The sequence below is a fragment of the Salvelinus namaycush genome, chromosome 22, assembly GCF_016432855.1.
Source record: "Salvelinus namaycush isolate Seneca chromosome 22, SaNama_1.0, whole genome shotgun sequence".
Lineage (NCBI taxonomy): Eukaryota > Metazoa > Chordata > Actinopteri > Salmoniformes > Salmonidae > Salvelinus > Salvelinus namaycush.
Window position 1 is genome coordinate 23,513,901 of NC_052328.1, and position 7,784 is coordinate 23,521,684.

The following is a 7,784-nucleotide window of genomic DNA, read 5'->3' on the forward strand; positions in this document are numbered from 1 at the left end:
AAATGTGCATATTTCAGGTATAAATCATAGTTTACCATTGCAGCCACCATCACAACTCTGACCAAAGCGACTAGAATAACTACAGAGACCATCGTGTATTACCTAATTACTCATCATAAAACATTTCTTAAAAATACACAGCGTACAGCAGATGAAAGACACAGATCTTGTGAATCCAGCCAATATTTCAGATTTTCTAAGTGTTTTACAGCGAAAACACAATATAGCGTTATATTAGCTTACCACAATAGCAAACATCACAACAGCATTGATTCAAGGCAAAAATAGCGATAACGTATAAACCACCAAAATATATAATTTTTTTCACTAACCTTCTCAGAATTCTTCAGATGACAGTCCTATAACATCATATTACACAATGCATATAGAGTTTGTTCGAAAATGTGCATATTTAGCGGCACAAATAGTGGTTATACAATGTGATTAGTGGCCAAAACTTCAAGCAATCTGTCCGGCGCCATCTTGGAGAGCACCTATTCTAATCGAAAACTATTCATAAACTTGACTAAAAAATACAAGTTGGACAGCAAATGAAAGACAAATTAGTTCTTAATGCAATCGCTGTGTTACATTTTTAAAATTAACGTTACTTCAAGCATACAGCGTGCGCTAAAGCGAGACCGCACCGAAATTCATGGCGGAATTATTATTTGACATTTGTCAACATAAATACGAATTAACAACATAAAGATTGCTTACTATTTGCCGAGCTTCCATCAGAATCTTGGGCAAGGTGTCCTTTCTCCAGAACAATCGTCTTTTGGTTGAAAGATGTCCTCTTCTCATGTGGAAAAAGCAGCTAACGATAGCCACCCACTGGAGAGGTGCCCAACTAGTGAAAGCGCGTCACAAAGAAATCCAGGAAAATCGCAATAAACTGATATAAACTGCTATAAGTCGGTTTAAATTAACTACCTTATGATGTCTTTAACAACTATAACGAATAAAAACATGACCGGAGATATAGAACTGCTAAAACGAAAGCTTTTGCAGGACGCCATTGTGATGTCCTCTTGCGCCAGATGTCCCGTTGAAAAGAATGGTACTTCCGTTCCATGATCATTTATAGTGGCCCAGATTGCGCAATCCACTCCATTCAAATTCTCCCCGCTTACTGACATCTAGAGGAAGGCGTATGCAGTGCATGTAGCCCGATGGCTTACATGGGGACTTATAAACTGACCTCAGAACAGGGACCTCGATTTCTGAAATCTCACTCCCTGACAGGAAATGTGCTGCAGAATGAGTTCTGTTTCACTCAGAGAAATAATTCAAACGGTTTTAGAAACTAGAGAGTGTTTTCTATCCAATAGTAATAATAATTTGCATATTGTACGAGCAAGAATTGAGTACGAGGCAGTTTAATTTGGGAACGAATTTTTACAAAGTCGAAATGGCGCCCCCCTAGTGTCAAGAAGTTAACATCGTCCTTAGCTCTGGCATCTTCCCCAATATTTGGAACCAAGGACTGATCACCCCAATCCACAAAAGTGGAGACAAATTTGACCCCAATAACTACCGTGGAATATGCGTCAACAGCAACCTTGGGAAAATCCTCTGCATTATCATTAACAGCAGACTCGTACATTTCCTCAATGAAAACAATGTACTGAGCAAATGTCAAATTGGCTTTTTACCAAATTACCGTACAACAGACCATGTATTCACCCTACACACCCTAATTGACAACCAAACAAACCAAAACAAAGGCAAAGTCTTCTCATGCTTTGTTGATTTCAAAAAAGCCTTCGACTCAATTTAGCATGAGGGTCTGCTGTACAAATTGATGGAAAGTGGTGTTGGGGGTAAAACATACGACATTATAAAGTCCATGTACACAAACAACAAGTGTGCAGTTAAAATTGGCAAAAAACACACACATTTCTTCACACAGGGTCGTGGGGTGAGACAGGGATGCAGCTTAAGCCCCACCCTCTTCAACATATATATCAACGAATTGGCGCGGGCACTAGAACAGTCTGCAGCACCCGGCCTCACCCTACTAGAATCCGAAGTCAAATGTCTACTGTTTGCTGATGATCTGGTGCTTCTGTCACCAACCAAGGAGGGCCTACAGCAGCACCTAGATCTTCTGCACAGATTCTGCCAGACCTGGGCCCTGACAGTAAATCTCAGTAAGACCAAAATAATGGTGTTCCAAAAAAGGTCCAGTCGCCAGGACCACAAATTCCATCTAGACACTGTTGCCCTAGAGCACACAAAAAACTATACATACCTCGGCCTAAACATCAGCGCCACAGGTAACTTCCACAAAGCTGTGAACGATCTGAGAGACAAGGCAAGAAGGGCATTCTATGCCATCAAAAGGAACATAAATGTCAACATACCAATTAGGATCTGGCTAAAAATACTTGAATCAGTCATAGAGCCCATTGCCCTTTATGGTTGTGAGGTCTGGGGTCCGCTCACCAACCAAGACTTCACAAAATGGGACAAACACCAAATTGAGACTCTGCATGCAGAATTCTGCAAAAATATCCTCCGTGTACAACGTAGAACACCAAATAATGCATGCAGAGCAGAATTAGGCCGATACCCACTAATTATCAAAATCCAGAAAAGAGCCGTTAAATTCTACAACCACCTAAAAGGAAGCGATTCCCAAACCTTCCATAACAAAGCCATCACCTACAGAGAGATGAACCTGGAGAAGAGTCCCCTAAGCAAGCTGGTCCTAGGGCTCTGTTCACAAACACAAACACACCCCACAGAGCCCCAGGACAACAGCACAATTAGACCCAACCAAATCATGAGAAAACAAAAAGATAATTACTTGACACATTGGAAAGAATTAACAAAAAAACAGAGCAAACTAGAATGCTATTTGGCCCTAAACAGAGAGTACACAGTGGCAGAATACCTGACCACTGTGACTGACCCAAACTTAAGGAAAGCTTTGACTATGTACAGACTCAGTGAGCATAGCCTTGCTATTGAGAAAGGCCGCCGTAGGCAGACATGGCTCTCAAGAGAAGACAGGCTATGTGCTCACTGCTCACAAAATGAGGTGGAAACTGAGCTGCACTTCCTAACCTCCTGCCAAATGTATGACCATATTAGAGACACATATTTCCCTCAGATCACACAGACCCACAAAGAATTCGAAAACAAATCCAATTTTGATAAACTCCCATATCTACTGGGTGAAATTCCACAGTGTGCCATCACAGCAGCAAGATTTGTGACCTGTTGCCACAAGAAAAGGGAAACCAGTGAAGAACAAACACCATTGTAAATACAACCCATATTTATACTTATTTATTTTCCCTTGTGTACTTTAACCATTTGTACATTGTTACAACACTGTATATATACAATATGACATTTGTGATGTCTTTATTGTTTTGAAACTTCTGTATGTGTAATGTTTACTGTTAATTTTTATTTTTATTTTTATTGTTCATTTAACTTTTGTATATTATCTACCTCACTTGCTTTGGCAATGTTAACACATGTTTCCCATGCCAATAAAGCCCCTTGAATTGAATTGAATTGAGAGAGAGAGAGACACACAGAGAGAGAGAGAGAGAGAGAGAGAGAGAGAGAGAGAGACACACACACACACACAGAGAGAGAGACAGACAGAGGCAGAGAAAATATACTCTACTGGAACTCAAGAAACTCTTGAAACTTTTAACTCATGAATAAATAACATGGTGGAACAATGTTGAAATATCAATTTCTCTAATTTTGCATATTAGATGGTGTATCATGAATGGGGGCAGGATAGCTTTCTAATCTCAGGTGGAGAATGTTTAATTGTGTGACTTGATGAAACAGAAATTGCATTAAAATCCCCTCTCTCATTTTAGTACGCCAGAGTTCCTCCATAGCCGTGAGTGTATTCATTTTTAATGGTTTCCAGAGTCAAAGTGCTAAATGAATGTTTGAATGATTCCCTGACTCTATGTGGAATAGGTGAGTGACCAACTTACTGACAGGGATAAATACTCTTCTCAGTCAACATTGATAGACATTTCTGGTCCAGTTTCACTCCATAACTTTCTGTCGGTCACTTTAATTTACTCCAGTTTGAGAACTCAACATTATTATTAGAATGTAGGATCTCAATTAGACTCAGTTCTGCATTTCACAGATATCATTTGAGCCACACAACGGGTTCTGAGAACAGTTGCAGCCTCAGGCCAGACTTATCGTGATGGATTTCCAGTACCCAGCTCATGTGTTCATATGGTGGTTTAATTGGTGGAAAATCAAATGTTACATTGAAATGTGCTGTGTTTTTAATTGCAATGATCCATTGCACATCCTCAATCTGCATGTCGACCAAATTGAACCGAAGGAATTATCATAGCTTTGAGCATAGTAAAAATGTGTAAAATGTTGCTTAAACAATGTTTTATGAAGTTGTTCAACATTGCTTTCACTCTGATTAACACCAACTGTTGTGTGAGATAAAATCCAATAAAAGTATAAGTCATTGAGGTCATAAATCTTGGAGGACTAAACATGAATGTCCTTTTTCGGGACATCTTGACAGGCTGTGTGTTATACCCAGGACTAGCTATGAGGGTATTATGTTTGTTGCCTCAAGCTCAATGTTCCCCTGGATTTCTAAACAACTGTGCCATTCTGAAGTGATATGTGTAGGCCTATGTTCCTGCAAGGTGTCTATGGTATGATATCTCTAGTCAGTTCAGTGTGTTTATGTCGTTTTTACAGCAGCAGGATTGCACCTCTTGTCTGGTTTCCCTGTTTGATTCCAGCCACTTATTTAATTGAGTTACTTGTATCTCTCACTCCCCACTGAATTGGGGCACAAATGCAATTTGGAAACACAGCATTCTCTGTCAACTCAGCATCTAAGTATTTTCGACTAGTCCTGTGTTAGAACAGATTGTGCTTGAAGCTACGGCTGCATCATCTCGTGTGCGACTCCCTGAATCGTTTCAGTACATGTTTTAATTGAATTAAGTCTTCCCTCTCTGTATTTTGTGTGAGCCAACACCCCCCCCCCCCCCCCCCCCCCCCCCGCTCCCCCCGCCTGGCTGCTTGTGTAATTGAGTTTGGGGATGCGGCCCGGTGCTTCCTCCCTCGCACGAATCGCCCTCTCATTACCCAGCTCTATATGGGATTAGTGCTGCGTTTTGTTTTGGGCTGGCTAATGAGGGCTGTGGCCAGAGACAGGGTCTACTGCTATTAGAACAGGGGCAAGGTGGGGATGGGGGCGGGATGGGGGAGTGTGTATGATTGAGTTCTAGTAAGGGGAAAATGAAATGGTGAAATGGGAGAGCAAATTTTTTTTGTCATTTTTAAACAAACACACACTACTGTATGTGACTCAAAACACTATGACTAAAAGTAAATAATAAATCACATCTCCTGTTTTCTACCTATCCTCCGTAACTCCATTCACCACACATCATCCACCCATGAAGTCCCCTATCTTCGCTTGATTTCTCTAAATGTTTTACTCATTAGAGGGCTGTTTAGGATGTACCAGACAACATTATTCTGGTGTCCCTCAAAGGCTGCATTTATACAGGCCTCCCAATTCTGATTATTTTTTCACTAATTGGGCTTTTGACCAATCAAATCAGCTCTTTTGCCAATAATTGTGCAAAAGTTCCAAATTGGGCTGCCTGTGTAAACACAGCCTAAGAGTCCGTTGTCACTAATGAATGAAGCTCTCAACTTTTTCACACATTTTAAAAGCCTGCCGATCCAACATCCTGCATCTTTTTTTTCTGTAATGGACCATTTGTCCATTTTATTATTAGGTAGTGGTCTCAAAAAACACATTTGTGAGATTCAACCTCTGTGAAGGATGTAAAAGCTCTTTTAGCCATTTTACAGAGTGGAAAATACTAGGGTTATCTTTTCTCTTCAAAATAATTACAGCACTGTTGTCTTCCTTCTTTTATGTAAGATTTGTGTTCCACGTCATCGCTGTAACCTTGGTATAAATATAACAGTTGTAATCCGTTGAAGTACAAGACATCACATTTCCTTCCTATTCATCTGGGTTGAGGTGCCCTGCTGCCCACTGTGTATAGGAGGGAATTATGGGAGAGGCAGGTGGAAGTGCCCCCTGACCTTGTCATATGTATCACACAACAGAGGAAGACGAGAGGACAAAGTGGTCAATACTAAAGGGACATCTGGGGAAACCTGGCTCAGATACCCATATACAGTATATTGTACACATACACACACAGAAACAAATGGTCAGACACCAATATACAGTATATTGTACACATACACACACAGAAACACACACAGAAACACACACAGAAACAAATGGTAAGACACCAATATACAGTATATTGTACACATACACACACAGAAACACACACACACACACAAACACACAAACACTTACACTTTTAGAAAATATTTTCTAACCAAAAAGGTTGAGGTGTTGAACAGCAATGATCAATGCACAGCTCAATAATTCCTGTCACTAAAAATGTTGCTGTCAATGGACATCTTGGTGATGTTCTCCACACCGTTACTGGCCCTGCAATATTCTGTGTGCAGCAGATCAATCTAAGATATGTTCTCATGTTTGTTTGGTGGCGATCAATCTGGGCCCCTCACATGAAATTGAAAAGGCTCAACCATTGGCTTTCATCCAAGTGGTGAAAATGATCTTGTTTGTTGACGTTTAACCTCTTCTCTTTATTAGAGAGATGGAGATAAAGGTTTGGATATATAAATAGATCAAAGGGTACGGGAGAGGGGTGAGGAAGAGATAGAGGTACAGAGAGAGGGGTGGGAGAGACAGAGGGATAAAGATAGCGAGATGGAGAGAGAGACTCATTAGTGGCATTTGATACAAGTGTTTGTCTTTCATCACTAGAGGACCATGTGTTTTGATCTTGCCCACTCTGTACATGCAGATGAGCCTGTCACATTAAAAGATGAGGAAGCCCTCTCCATTCAATGGCAGCCCTGACGGCAGAGACAAGCCGTTGCGGCGATCAAATCTAATCTTCGTCCTTGTTGTAGACATCCTCTCTCAAAGTGTGTGCGTATGTGTGTGTGTGTGTTTATGAATGTAGGTGCGCACATATCTGTATTCCAATGTAATTTCGTGTGAGTTACTCAGGCTTCAGGCTCTCTAAATGGTCTAATAACTGAGCCAGTCCCCCCCCCCCCCCCCCCCTTGTCCTCAGCTCAAGATTGTGATGACTGCCGGCTGTCAATCAATCTGCTCTTGATTGACATCTATTGATGCTGGTCCTCTGTAGCCTCTGATATGTGTAAAGAGGCTCTCTACCTATCTGCCATTAAATCTCAGGATTACCACCACCTCTATTCACATAGACCCTGTCCAACCGATGGGGTGTTATGAATTTTGCAAATGTACCCACATTGTTTCTCTTTGTGCCTGGTGCTATCAATTCTTGTGTAATTACAATTATAATCCTCAGGAGGGGCGTCGAGATTTATGTTTATTTTTTTCAAGAGAGGAAAGCTTACCTTTGTCTTCTCCTCCTGCCCTGTCATTGGAGTCAGCCATGTTTTTAAATGTGTCTGATGAAGGATTCAAACCTTGAACTTCCTCATTACCGACAACCTCTGCAACCTGTAGAACTTCAAAGAACGTTCACAGTCAGCTCCTAACACACCCAACTCAACGCCAGCCCTCTGCCTATCATCTTTCTCTAGTTCCCCCAGCTATTTACATCAGATGCAACTTTCTCCAATATTTGGATGAAGCGGTGACATCACAATGAAGCGGTGACATCAGAAGATGTTTGGTTGGAGGATACATA